The 15,565-nt window shown below is 38.9% G+C and overlaps 1 long non-coding RNA gene across 16 annotated transcripts in view; it reads left to right on the top strand.

Annotated features, from left to right (window-relative positions):
- The window catches only part of LOC309612484, a 621,998-nt gene that overhangs the window by 543,314 nt on the left and 63,119 nt on the right, over nt 1-15,565 (top strand). For 13 of the 16 annotated variants that reach the window (XR_014235167.1, XR_014235168.1, XR_014235169.1 and 10 more), the window contains one exon: nt 6,333-13,263. The exons of 1 other annotated variant lie outside the window; for it this stretch is intronic. This is a non-coding gene — a long non-coding RNA (uncharacterized lncRNA). The remainder of the gene's footprint in view (nt 1-6,332; nt 13,264-15,565) is intronic. 2 more of the 16 variants (XR_014235172.1, XR_014235171.1) reach the window with 2 other exon arrangements.

The raw sequence follows: 15,565 nt of genomic DNA, 5'->3' as shown, positions 1-15,565 counted from the left end.
ATATACTTTAGCTCTCCATCATTCCAACCACTGTACCATATTTCATGCAAGGTGACAGAGTTTTGCTCCACGACCTTGCCAAAGGAAAAAAATTCTAAATTTTAAGCTGATAACTTGAATGGTTCCAGAGATATCAACTTGTGAAAAGTCACAATTTTGTATTGTGCTGAAAAGCCACCTTACAACACAGGGACTACCATCACTCTTTAATATCCAGCAGAGCCCCCTGCTGTGCTTTGTCAGTCACTAGCAACATCCAAGTCTTCCCGTAAAAGTAATTCACACTTTTTTCACAACACTGTTGCTTTAATTACCACTGAACTCTGCTGATGCTGAGGCAGGCCTGGCAGGACCAAGGGAGGGTCAGAGCCACAAAAGAAGCAAATAGCTTTTTTCCCTCCTTACTTTATTATTAACAAACCATCTTTGATGGAAACGTTCCTAGTTATGAGGCCTAGACTTAACTCTGGGTCCCTTGGCGTATTCATTATCAAAAGAGACCCACAGATGCCATTCAGAGAGAGAGAGAGAGAGAAATATTACCTCCAATCCCAATTAGAAATTAGAAATTTTGGTAAAGAACAGACTTAGCTATTCAAAACTGGCAAACAATGAATGCATTTCTCCTATAGCTGTCATTTTCTGCAAATGAACATAAATTTCATACCAAACTGTCTTGCTGGACCAATGTCAATTTATCCACTTATTTACTGCAGATTTTTTTTTTCACAATTAGTTGACACAATAAATCATGTACCAAAGGAAACCGCAGAACTGCCAAAATCTACCAGTGCACAAAAGTGATACAAGGGCTTTCCTGGTGGCACAGTGGTTGAGAATCCGCCTGCCAATGCAGGGGATTTGGGTTCAAGCCCTGGTCCGGGAAGATCCCACATGCCACGGAGCAACTAAGCCCGTGTGCCACAACTACTGAGCCTGCACTCTAGAGCCCGCGAGCCACAGCTACTGAGCCCGCACGCTGCAACTACTGAAGCTCACGTGCCTAGAGCCCGTGCTCCGCAACAAGAGAAGCCACCGCAATGAGAAGCCCGTGCACCGCAACGAAGAGTAGCCCCCGCTCGCCACAATTAGAGAAAGCCCGTGTGCAGCAACGAAGACCCAACACAGCCAAAAATAAATAAATAAATAAATAAATAAATGTATTTTTTAAAAAAGTGATACAAAAAGCCTCTGCTTTATAAATAATATAACAGCAATATGATAGGCATAACATCTTATGTGTCTAAGGCACCTTTCATTCCATATCACAAAGTATTTCTCCAATAAAACTATCCCTGTGAAACCAGCTTTCACTGTCTCCTCCACATAGAATATAAGGGTGCCTATCAGTAAACTTCATACATACTTTTAGGGAAGAAATAAATAGGTCTGTGACCTTAAGAAAATGACTTAAAAGCCTGCTAAGCTTTCTCCTGGCTCTAAAATTCCATGTTTAAAACACTAAAATTTAAAGTCACACTGTAGGCTTGTCTAAGTATCCTCAAGTATTTAATGCTGCTATTGTTTATCATTTTTCATTTGCTGATTTATAATCTGATTTGTCAACCCTGTGCAAGGTTAGATTTAGCTGAAAGTGTGGTCTTGTGATAAATTAATTAATATAGGTGAAATAATCATTGGCTCCTATTGCAGACCAATTGACTCATATCCCAAGTCTTCTATAATTTGGGCCCAAGCTTTTTATATAGATATCTTTACTCCCATCTATGTAAACCCTATGGTTCAGTGGTTCTAAAATCTGATTGATCATCCAGATTTTCTGGCAGGGAGGAGCATTTAATAAATTAAAGCACCTTGGAAGTGGGGTGTAGAATCTGTTGCTCCAAAGTGTTCTTGGAGTTTCAGATAATGTGCTAGGCTTGGAGAGCTTCTTCACCAAACTCTTCTGCTGATTTCCTTACTTTCAACACCTGTCTTCCAGCATCTTCTGCTTAGTAATCTCGCAAGTCCTAGTACTGGTAGCACACGTTTCATGCAGCATTTACTGGCTTCTTCAGCTGATAATAGTCCTTGCCTTCTCAAAACCCTGAAAGTACTAAATACCTTCCCCCAAGACTTAAACCTTCTATGACAACTTGCCATTACCTATGTTTTTCTCTTTATCTTTTCTCATATATTTATCTTATTAAAATATAAGCTTTTTCATCCAAGGTGTAGGTTATAACATGTTTCTCTGAATCCACATTATACAAAAAGATGCATTCCAACTGTCTATGGAATGGATGCCTGAATTTAATTTTATGTAGCACCTAAGACTGCAAACCAAGTTGAAATGACTAACTCCTGTTCATATATTCATTTATATGACACAAACACCGTGTAGCATACTGAATTGTTCAAAGATGGCTGAACCAATATATATGCCTTCCCACATGCTCCTCTTGAAATGTTGACAAACATGTTGCGAGTTCCCCTACTGAGAGGTGGGGTCTATGTTCTCTTACCTTAAACCTGGGCAGATCTTTATAACGGCTTCAACTAAAAATAATGTGATGACAGAGACCCTTTGTGACTTCTGGAGCTAAGTCACTAAAAGGTGACACAGCTTCTTCCTGGATCTCTCTTTTGGGAGCCAGATCTTGAGAGCCCAGACGTGACAGGGAAGGAGTCTGGTTACCCTGGAGCCTCCATGCAGGAGAGACCACATGACTGACTACGTGGTGATTAAAAGGAGCCCCGATGCTTTCAGTTCCCAGCAATTTTGTTGGGACCCCAAATACCATGGAGCAGAGAGGTGCCATCCCAACTCTGCCCTAATTCCTGATGCCCAGAATCCCATGAGCATGACATATGGCCATTTTATGCCACTGTATTTTGGGATAGTTGTTACTCAGAAGTAATCATTGCAACACCCTAATCCCAGCGATCCAAAATGAGCAAAATAAACTATATCTCTGCTCTTATGAAGCTTGTATTCAGTGATAAGAAAACAAAAGGAATATATAAACAAGATAGAAACCTTTCATCTTGTTAAACTATTCTTTTCTTGAATGGCTTTATTGAGGCATACTTGACATAAAATAAACTGCACATATTTAAAGTGTAAAATTTGGTAAGTTTTGACATAATATATACACCTATGAAACCATCACCATAGTCAAGATAATGAATATATCCTTCATCCCCCAAAGTTCCTTGTGTCACTTGGTAATCCTTCTTTCCTGCACTCAAGCAACCACTGATCTGCTTTCTGTCCCTTTAGGTTCATTTGCATTTTCTAGAATTTTATATAAATTGAAATCATATAGTATGCTCTCTTTTTGTCTAAAAAGAGACAATAAAGTATTCTTTTTTTCTTTACTGAGTACTATTCCATTGTATAGCTATACCACATTGTACTTACCCATCTGTGTTGTTTCTTGTTTTTAGCTGTTACAAATACAGCTGTTGCTCTAAACATCATGTGCAACTCTTTGTATGGACATCCACTTTTATTTTTCTTGAGTAAATATCTAGGAGTAAAATGGTTTCTCCTCTGTACCATAGCCCATGAACTCTCTCAAGGCAGTAAGTTGAGGCAATCTTAGGGCTTATCTCATTGATTTTCTATCTCTCAGATATCACTCACTTTAGATACTTAATGTCTAATGTCTTAAAAACTGCATATATATATTTAAAAATAAAGAAGAATTTACACATATACGTAAATTTACATATATTTATACATATTTTGTGGAAAATACAAATATATGTAAAATACATATATTTTACAAACATATATATATGTATGTATATATATATATATATATAAATTCTTCTTTATTTTTAGTTGTTTCAGGTGGGACGGGAAATTATATGGTTCTTGTTACTCCACCTTGGTACTGTCTCCTTTAATTTCCTTCCAGGTTAAGGACTGAAGAGGTAGAAGAATGTTTGCCTCTCTTTGTGTCTCCTAGAAATTTGCTTTATGAATGCAGTTGGGTATTTGTGTCATGAAGTAGAAAGCCTCTGGAGTCTGTTATAATGTCTGGTTTTGACTCAGGGTCCTGCCACTTATTAGCTATGTGACTTTAGACAACTTACTTAGCTTCTCCAAGCCTCAGTTTTCTCATCTTTATAATAATAATATCAATAATAATAATAACAGGAGCAATGATAATAGTAAAAAATAATAACCGTAACCATTTCATAAGGTTGGCATAAGGTTAGAAGAGAACTTATTATGAAAAATACCAAGCACAATGTCTGGAACATCATAGGCTCTCAATAAATGTTATTGATTATCATTGATATAATTTTTGGAGCAGGTCTCAGAATGGTGAGAAATTGTGTCAAACCTTTGGATAAAAGGAAAATGGCGAATAGCTATAATATCATTGTATGGAATACTTAGTAATAAAGGTGGTTCCTCACACACTCTGAATAAAGGCTCTGGGTTTCGTTCCCTTTTCCAAATCCCATCACTAGAGAATTGACATTCTGCAACCTTTACACACAAAAGCTTCAAGAAATTCAGTCAAATCATGTTAGGGATCTGGGAAAAGAACTTAAAGTTCGGTTAACAGAAATGATCCTCTGAGAGAAACTTTTTCTATCCACTAGGGCTGCAGGAGGGTAGATGTGATGTGGGGCCTAACGCAATTTGTAGAGTGAGTTTGTAGAGGAAAGCTCTCCAGTTTGAACTGATTGAGAGTTTTCTGATTGAGTGAACTGTATGGCCAGATGAGTAAGCTAAGGCAGAGGACCAGCTTCTTAGGTTCAAATCTCTGGTGAATTTCAACCTTTACGTAGGACAGTATTGAATAGCTAATTAAACTGTGTGTGTGTGTGTGTGTTGTTAATGGAGAAATTAAGGGGCATCTCAAAAATTTTCCATTGTTTTATGGCAATTTGAATCTTTGTGTATGAGCTGGTAGGTACGGATAATGTGGACTGCTGCATGAGAGTTTGAAAGATTTTGAGCTGCTTGAAATTTAAAAAGATTAGCATTAAAAATCATGACAACTTTTCAAGGACTCTTATCGAAAACTTGACTATGCCTAATGCAGGGCTGCCATGTGCTGTGATATGACTGGGGCCACCTGAAACTGTGCCAGGCTATGAGTCTAGTGAAGCACCAAAGAGAAGCTTCGGTGCCAAAACAGTACATACGGGTTGTAGGAAGGTATTATTTTTACTTCTTTGTGCAATACTGTTTTCAGACCCAGGCAAAAGCTGCCCCTGCCTTGTGCCCTGTGCTTTACTGAGCCCACTTTGTTCCTCCTCCTTAAGGGGTCAAGTATCCAAAGTACCAAAGGATTTTCCCAACCAGGTCCTGAACACCTGCCCCCTTCTAGGCCAAGCTCTGAATATACCAGACCCCTAAATTCCTGCCCAAATGGCCCCAAGTCCACTTCTAGGGCCTGTGCAGGCCTTTTCCCTTAGTCCATTCTCTTAGAAGTTGACCTTACCTGTGGCCTTTGCACCCTTGAGAGCTGGGTATGCCCTGAGCATGGAAATGTAGGAAGACGTGTCCACACACACGTGAACACCCTCCCCATGCAGGGATGGGGACAAAGGAGGCGGGTCAGGGGCTGGTATAAGTTTTCCCTCTTCTGTCAATTCCAGCACAGAACTCCAAGAAGCCCAAAGCTTCTAAATTGACACCTGGACTTCTTCATTGTTATTACAGTATATTAATCAAGATAGGAGGATAGAATCTATTTTTGTCAACAGTTTACTAGATTGATTTGTAATGTTAAAATATTTTCATATATAGTATATGGGCCTTGTTGTCTTCCAACCCTTCAAATGTGAGGGGTAATCCTTGCTTTGTGACTTTCTTCCAAAAAAGTGTGTCCTTCTCGCTCTTGCTTATCTCCTTCATGTACAAAGTAAAGGTAAAACAGAGGTCAGAGGGACAAAACACTGATGAGTCAGCCAAATCCTTTTGTCCTAAGGTGTCTACTTTATGATCTGATGTGTAATTACCACTTCTGCCGCCTGTAGAGACAATGTAATGAAATGCTTTCCTCTTTGGCATCTTCAGAGGAGAGAGTCAGCAGTATGGTCATTAAGTCCTAGAATCCCTGGATCCCTAGTCAGTCTTAGTATCTCCTTTATCCTCTCCGCAGACTGCTTGAAATTCTCCAGCTGGTGCGTGGGTGCCAGTTTTTGATTTGCCCCTCAGAGAGGTCACGTGATCTGAGCAATTTCTATCACTATTTTCCCTCATCTTCCTCTGTCAACTGCCCAGTGCTCTTGTGACCCACCACCTACATCTGGTGAGACAGGAAGCTTTCCTCTCTACAAATATTGACTTCCTTCTTTTCTGCCTTGTGTGCACTTACACCTTCTTCAAGTTGCAATGCAGGATTTCCCTCTTCTTACAGAGCACCTCCCTGATGGAGTCAGAAAAAGTAAGTTTGGAGTCGCACAGAACCGGACTTCAGTTCAATGCTTTGTTCATGACTGTGTCACCTTGCATAGGTCACTCAACCTTTCAGAGCCTCAGTCTGCCAGTAAACAGGTATGACAGCCTTTCTGCATGTCTGTTGGGGTGAGTCAGAGATTTAATTGCTGTAAAGCACCTGGTGTGTTTCTAGGTCATTTCTTACGTTGACTCTTCCAGTCAATATAAGCACTTCTTCCTATATGTGTTTAGAATTTTTATAACAAACCTCAGTTAACCCGGAACAACATAAAGACATCAGGCCATAAGAAAATCTAATACATTTGAGGAAGGGTTACCAGTTTTTAGTGCCCGGATTTTTGAGCATATATGCTGCAGAGGTAGACTGAAACCAAATTGGGACAGACATTTTAGATTAAATGAAGAAATGTGACCTACTGTGATTTCTTAGAATTCCTGGAGTGGTTAGGTAATCTTTCTATCTTCTTTAGATAAAATGTAATTAAACATCTTAAAACACCTCAGCTTAATGTATACACGGTGATAACATGTTACCAGGGGAAGCGTTGGGACTTGGTTGCCTACAACCGTGCACCTGCTTAGTTACCAAAGCGTGCTTGCCATCACATCAGTGATAGGTTCTGAATAAATTAGGTATGTTAAACGTGGCATTATACTTTGGATCCAGCGAGACTATTATATTCTTTTTTCTCCCTACCGTTATGTTACGGTTTATTATTATTTTTTTTATTTATTTTTATTATACAGCAGGTTCTTATTAGTTATCTATTTTGTGCATATTAGTGTATGTATGTCAATCTATTATATTCTTAATCCTCATTTTCTCCCAAACTAGACAAACAGTTTCATATGGATTTTCTTCGGTGCTTGTGTTTCAAAATGAAAATTCCTGCCAATTTGGGATACTAATGTTTTAGCCACATACCAAGTTGGAGTTTCTCCAGTGTGCGTGTGCTCCTTGTGAAAAGGAAGAAGGCGAACTGCCAATCAAAAGACTAGTTGCAGGTTGCAGGCAGAGACCAGATTGGTGACAATTGCTGGCATAGTGCCCGGCACAGTGCCCTGTACACACACATGCTCTAAAAATGCTGTTGGGTCCGGTCAAGCCTTCCATATTCCAGCTAAGAGCCCTCCTTTGAAGACATGACATTTGTTCAACCTAGAACTGGGAGGAAGGCAGCAGTATGGACAGTCTCCAATTAGTCAGAAGATTTTAATCTACTTTGCAGAACTAATCGAATGGTTGTGCTTCCCCAGCGTTCACGTGAATTGCACCCTAGCTGGAGGTTAAGAGACTAAACAATAGCAGCAGCAATTAAGTGGATGTAAATGAATGTGATAGGCTAATTCTCACAAGGAGAACATCAGTGTGTCAGTGTCAATGCACTGGTGCCTGCAATGAAAGAGGAATTGACTGGGATGAAGATAATATGTAGCAAGTTTGCTAGGATGTACAGACTTCAACTTCACTAGTTGGGAAATTCTCTGGATGTAGGCAAGAGGAATAAACATAAGTAATGACAACAGTCCTCTTCTATATATGCTCTTGTGGGAGGGTAAGAAAGAAAACACCATACATTCACATAAATGCATTTAAAGTATTATACCTCATGGTGTACCTTGACTATGAAATGAATTGTTGGATATGGAATTGAGTAAAGCATAAATCTACTTACAATAAGGAGAAGGACAGTTTCATGACCTGGGAGGCTGAGACTTCAAAAGAGGACAGACTTCTCTGGCCTTTTTCATATTTAGAAATGGGGACTGATGGACTGTAGAAGTTTATTGCTTCAGGGTTTCAGCAGAGTCTAGAAAGACAGAAGTTGTGGAGCAATAGGGAAATTTGAGATTTTGCTTAGGTTCTGTTCTTCAGCACTTTGATGCTTTTAGGAAATTTCCACAACTGTAGAATAGAGCTTGGGACTTGGAGGGAATATGAAATCTGTAAAGGTCAATTCTTTTTGATTAAAGCATCTGCAAACATCGTATGAGCTGTCTGAAAGAAAAATGTTGTATGAATGCAATGAATATAGACTGACGCCCGGCCTTCTGCTCCTGGGTCATCCCAAAGCACTTCTAGAATCCACGGAGTGAGGCAGAGTTCTGTGTCCACTCTTCTGGCAGGGGATGAGCCACCATCTACCTTTCCCCATAAATCTGCAGAGGACATCCCTAGGTGTGCTAGCTCCTTGGTTCTTCATGGACATATCATAGATGGTCCCTCTTACTGTCATAATGCATAGCCTATCAAAAATTAAAGGATGGAGGAGAAGAGTAGATCAGATGTGTAAATGAAGGAAGTCAATCACAATACAATACATGAGATAAAAAGTCTTCTGTTGAAGACTCATTTCTCAAAAAACAACTGAGTCATTACAATAAACCAAGGGAAATGGATCAAAATTACTAGATTGGTAGAATGAGAGAATGATTGAGAGAATGGAAAACAAAACAAAACATCTATCAATCACCTGGAAAAAGGAAAGTGGATATATATATATATGGTCTTTTTCAGAGTATGTTCAGAAGATTTTTCAAGAGCATGGTCTGAGAAATCGAAGTTTTGAGAGTTGGTGAAGCCCAATGAAGACCCATATTATTTATCATTATACAAATATGTTGTATAAACAATGAGATTGAGATAAAGCTGTACATGAATGAAGTGACTTACAGTTTTGGTTCTTAACTTTTTAAAATTGTTGAATAGAAAACTATAAGTCCTCATTTCTGCCAGGATCAAACCTATGACTTTATCTACTTATAGAAATAAATTTTATTGGAAAAAGTTTGAACTTGAACAATTGAAAGGTAAGGAGTTAATACAAATTCAAGTTCAGGGAAATTAGTAGCATAACTGATTTAGATCAGTCTCCCAGTCCCATCTTTTTGTAGGCAAAGCCTCAAAGAAAGGGGAAAGCAATTTTAATGAAAACTTATTTAGCAAATTAGATAAGTATATTATAAATATTACAAATTAGCAATTTCTTTCCAGTAAAGAAGAGATGAAACAATGAGTAACATAAGTTAGACTATCATGCCTCAGTGATTTAAGTAGAGTCAGTCATCTTAGAGATATGAGATCTTTGAGGTTGTAATGCATCTGCACTGTATGTTTACTAGGACCATTCTTATGAACAGAAAATGTGAAAACTACGAAGCATCGGTAATAAGATCCTGTAAAACAAACAGCATGCATTTAAAAGGAAGGAAAAAATAGAGGCATAAATTTGACTCCATTGAGACAGATGACTGGTTTCATCTCCAAGTGGAAGGCAATGACTTAGACATACCTGGTATTATGCAACAAATGTGGAATTTGAGGAAATATTGATCTATTTTGCTATTATTTACACAGGCATATTGTCACAGAAAGAATACATTCTCTCTCTGTATAAATTAGGTAAAAATGCATTTGTATTATGGGGAAAGTGAGTTAGGAGGTGAGTTAGAAGTAGAAAACTTTGTGCCTTTTTTTTTTAAGTCAAAGAAATAGCAGCCTAAATGATCAACTTGTAACTATGTTCTTGATGAAATTATGAAAAAACAAAGAGTGTAATAGAAGGTATTTAAATAAATTGCATTCTCTGACTCCTGATAAGCAATAAAGAATATAGTATTAAATGTACAGCATGATAACTATAATTAAAATAAGGTATTGAACACTGTAAATACGCTAAGAGAGTGGATTTCAGGTGCCCTCATCACACACACAAAAACTGGTAACTATATGAGGAGAAAATATGTTTATTAGCTTGACTGTAGTCATCAGTTCACTGTGTATATGCATATCAAATCATGATGTTGTATACCTTAAATCTATACAATTTTACTAAACAAAATCAAATAATAAAAAAGGAACATAGTATTCTCTTAATTTCTGAATTTTAGTAACATCTCCTGGGAGTCAGTAGGGACTGGAAAGGTAGTTAAAGATAGTTATCCTAATTTTATTGGAGAAGAAGGTAGTTCTCTTACCTGAGCTTATACAGTCATCATGGATGGAAATCCACAGATGGAAATCAGGTTTCATAGCACCTAATTTGATTCTTACAAAATGTGTGGACACTCTTATCTTTTGGCAAAAATGAAGTAAAATGTCTGTCTTGCATGGTCAATCAAACTTGCATGATCTGTTTCCATTGTGCCTGGAACTACTCCACATACTTGATGTACATCATCCTACTTCACAGTCATAATAAGTCAGTACATTAAATATTATTATTCCCTCTTTATAAATGAGCAAACTGTTCCTCAGAGAGGGTAAGAGACTTGCTAATGCTCTCCCAGCCCCTGAGCAGCTGGGGCCAGGAGTCTAACAGGTGAACTGCCCACTAAAAGGGCGCTATGAAGTCTATAATGGTAATACGCATACATTTTGGGACAGAAATCATTGCACCGAGTAATAGTGTTATCAGGAAATTTCTGCTGATTTTAAGATCCATCAATTCATAAATGGCTTCTTCACAGGGCTCTGGTCATTTGAAGTATTTTAGGTATTAAAGAGGACAATTTGGTCACGGCTGAAAATGGACCAGACACCTGAATATTTCCCTTTTTTGGGGCCAAATTCCAATTCCTATGTTAATACAAAGAAAAGGAAGGAAGGAAGAGAGAGAGGGAGGGAGGGAGGAAGGGAGGAAAGAAGAAAGAAAGAAGGAGAGAGAGAAAAGAAAACAAAAAAGAAAAGAAAAGACAGGGGCTTAGGGTAAAATCTGTGGCCATTGTAAATGTTTGAAAACTGTTTCTAGATGTGGAAGGGCATTGGTGCATTTTCCTAACAATAGTATAAGATATATACAATCTATGTATATTCAAGGGAGATGAACCAGAATTGACAGCAATATGTGGCCACTAATGACAAACACTAGTCTATGCAGTCTTTTATTTTTATCAAAGATAAAGTATTTAAACAAAGTATTAAAGATAAAATGACTAAAATGGATAATTGGCCATTTTGAAGTCCATTCATTCCAGTGGGTCTGTGCCATGTGCCTACATAAAATGTTTTTTTAAGGAACAAAATAGACTTGCAGGATTTGTTGTGAATTCAAATTATTTAACCCCAAGTTCCATGCACGTCTTTCTAATGGGTGAATGGTAGCATACTCTCTTTTTTTTTTTTTTAAAGATTTTTTTCTGCTGTATACCATTTTTAAAGTCTCTTTCTAAAATATATTTATTTATTTATTTGGTTGCGCCAGGTCTTAGTTGCTGCAGGCGGGTGGGCTCCTTAGTTGTGGCATGTGAACTCTTGGTTGCGGCATGCATGTGGGATCTAGTTCCCTGACCAGGGATTAAACCCACACCCCGTGCATTGGAAGGCAAAGTCTTAACCACTGGACCGGACTGCCAGGAGAATCCCCATAACAGTTAAGGCTTTTTTTGTTTGTTTTAGATTTTGGCTGCACCCCGTGGCATGTGGGATCTTAGTTCCCCAACCAGGGATCGAAGCATCCTCTCTTTATTTAGAGTTAAAATGATAACAGAGCTATGCCATTCAGAGTATGAATTCCCATGCCTGGACCAGGTGTGCTGGCCAGTGGAGAGGTAGTCAGTATGTATGCAGCAAGTATACACCATTCCTAGTCTACTGGAATCTGGCAGGTGACACCTTAGCCTCTTCTAGAACATATAACATTCTTTCTCAGATTCTCAGGATTCTGTGTCAACTGCTGTGTACCAATCACTAACTTCTCTGTGTGTGATGTGAGGTTAATGAGAAATGACAAGTTGCTTTTTTGCCTCAGTGTATAGAAGCCACCAGGCACACTTTCCCAGTTGCCATTACCGTGACACTCACTTAGGACACATGGATCATATTTCAACATACAAGAAGGCATGCACAGGTTTAATATGAAGTATGTATATCCCAGGTACATGGCAATGTATGCATACCCATTCAGGGTGAAATCTACAGAACTGGGTTTCTACAACATTCTCTCTAGGTCCATAAACTCTATTGAAGTGAACTCAGTGGAAGACAGAAGCTTTCTAAAGGAGCAACAAAATACTGCCAAGGAATATGAGTGACTTTTCAGTAGTCTTGTATGGAACGAAAAATGCAGTCACAGTGTTTAATAACTTACTAGAATAAGAGACAGTGAATACAATCATCCGCTCTTCTGAGCTGACCCCCCTACCCCCATGATCTTTATTAGCTTTGTCCTGACAATCTGACCTTCTTGAGCTCTACCCAGTCCTGACGGCCACATAAAACCCACAGACAGAGAGGGAACCGGTGCAGCTTTTTCAGATTTAGGATCGTGTTCAAGCTTATGAATCAGATTTTTCTATGTGTGGACATGACAACTACGGAAAAACTGTAATTTAGGACATATTTTCTTTATCCTTTTATGTTGAATTTCACTTTAATGTGATGCAAATGACAGTAAGAAATACATTCAGTGAATGTTAAAGCCTTCCCATTAAAAATTCTGTATGCATTTTACATTCTAATTCATGTACAGTCAAAAACCCTGATAAAATCACAGTGCTGATTTGACTGCTGCACTTATCGTATTAATGAGGATACTTTATGCCTTTTGAAAATTGGGATATGGTCCATTATGTGATTGTAAATGATGTGATTGTATCACATAAATTTGTTATTCAATCCCACCCCTCCCTCCAGTCAGCTTTGTATATAAGAAGATTCATTGGTGAGCCAGAACTGAGGCTGGAAAACTGAACTGCAAATTAGACTTTTCTTTTGTCTTTATTTCCATTTATAGAAAAGAATATGATAAACACGCAAATGTATGTGTATATAAGTATATATATGTATTTTGTTCTTATTTTTAAAAAAATTTTCCTAAAACACAGAGGGAAGAACATACCAAGGAAGTCAAAATGAGAAAAGGAAGCAGCCAGGCCTGAGGTTCCCTGAGGTACGTAGTGCTTTCCCCTCACAGGCACGGCAATTCCCTCTACTTCTTGGCCAATTCTGGATTGACTGTTGCCGGGAAATCTTCCCTTCTCTCCTCTTTCCTTCCCTTTCAACAAGTGAAAGGTTTGAGAACCGTGCTTGGCCAAGGTTTCCTGATTTTGAGTTGCATTTGCATTCCTATAAATACATGCTTCTCTTTCTATTGATTTATTTTTCTGTCTTGCCGGCCTAATTAGTCATCATTACCCCCAGGAGCACCCAGTGGGGGTGATCTGTGAACACAACTGCAGGAGTCCTTTGGCTTCTTTCTGTTCCTGGAGCTTCTGTTTCTGAATCTGAGGCATAGATGTCTACCTTGGTAAAGGTCAAAGAACTATTTTTGTCTTCTTCTGCCCATCACTAAAGACACTGACACCTAGCCTAACATCAACACTCCAAAGTCCCTGCAGGACAAATTAGAGCCCTGACCACAAAAGTGGCTTCAGAACTCTCAGATTAAAACAAAGGAGGGGACCCCCCAGCCTGTGGTGGAGTAGCTCTCATAGCCTCGAATTGTCCCTTTAATGATGGTCTCTCGCATTATCTTGTGATTATCCGAGAGAAGCCCACAGATCGAGGTCCCTTCTGCTTGCCCAAGCCATGACCATTGTCAGTTGTTGCCTGTACTTCTGTGTTTCTTAAACATTACCTTTGCTTTGGGATTCCTGAGCACTTGTAGGCTGGACCTTTCTTCTTCTTTAGCCCTTCAAAAAATTATCTTCTGCTGCCCGGAACTGGAGGAAGTGGTGATGCCCTTCACAATAGTGTGGAGTCTTTAGAGTTTGGAAATGCAGATGCCCAAGTTCTTGACACCCACATGGCAATCTTCCATTTCTGACTCTTGTTCTTGCTCATCCTGGAACCTGACCTTTAGGCTTTATCAAGCTCTGTGTTTTCCCAGATCTCAGCTATTGTGGATGAAATTGTTTCGTTTTGTTTTTAAGGTCTGTCTCTGTCATGCTATAACATCAAAAATACCATGTGATCCTTCCCCTTAACCCCATTCGAAGGGAGAGGTGCCATAGAGAATGACTGGCATAGAAGAATACAAATATTATTCTAAACTTTATGTTTTAAATGGCTTGTGGGAAAAGATAAGTTGCTTGACGAAGATATACCAAAAGATCACAGGGGGGCTTTCAGGATGGGAGGTAGGTTTTTTACCTTCTTTTGGATTCAAGGCCAATAAGAACTTTATACAGTCTTCTGGACAAAGCCTGCTACATCCTAATCTCTGCAAATCCACTCTGTTCTGCTCAGTGCTCTCCTTATTAATCAGTTCTGCAGAGCTGTACCCTTCTCAGTACTGTTACACACACTGCATTTTTATGCTTCTGTTACTGAGTGGCCTTTTCTGTATTTTTGCTTTGTCTTGCATTCAATTACTCACAGCGTGGTCTATAGAATAGGATACCATCACTGCCTACATTTAGGCAACAGCACATTGTCATCTTGCTTCATATATTTTACTTCTGTCTCTTTTAGGAGGAAGCTTATTTGAGAAATCTTCACTCTGCCTTTGGGGAGGAATCATTTACCTGCTTTCATCTGGGCTGAAATTGGTCCCTTTGTTAATAAAAATTTTAAAAAAATTTATTTACATCTCCTCAGATACTATTAGCTCAATTGCCTAATTGTTGTAGTTTTAAGAAAGACCAAGTCATTTTCTTGCTTTCAATCATTGTCAGTCTATTTTATGGGTTCCACAGTACCACATTCACAAGGCTGCCTACTTTCTTTGGGAAGATTTTCCTGTTTCACTCTGATGCGCAACATTGTGTATGTGGTCCAGCTCCCCTTCAAGCGTAGGAAATATGGCTAAACAACGCCGCCCCACCCCCCGTCCCATAACAGAGCAGAGAGGAAGACATTAGGCCTGGCAGTATGGCTTGTCACCTTGGACTCTACGCCTGAGGCTCAGGGCAGCTTAGCATACTTGGTTCTATATGAATTCACCCTGATTTTTCTTCTCTCGTATTTTCTCCTGTCTTAAGAGTTCCTTAGAATAAATTTTCCTACTGAAGATGGATCTCCCCTTTTCTCTCTTGACAATGCTGAGTAAAGCAGGGTGTAGAATATTACGCATGCAAACCACTCTCTGAGAGGTATTGCTGGCGGAAGCCACGCTGTTCGTATGCTATTCTATACCCAACTGTGGATAATAACGGAATTGATTTTACCCAAGGAAAGACAAAGGAAACTCTGGGCTGCTTTCTGCATTATTTTGTTCTCAGGTTATTCTGTTCTGAATGGGAAGATCTCTC

This window comes from Balaenoptera borealis (assembly GCF_965194805.1).
Source record: "Balaenoptera borealis genome assembly, chromosome: 15".
NCBI classification, from domain to species: Eukaryota; Metazoa; Chordata; class Mammalia; order Artiodactyla; family Balaenopteridae; genus Balaenoptera; species Balaenoptera borealis.
This window is presented reverse-complemented; position numbering and strand designations above follow the sequence as displayed.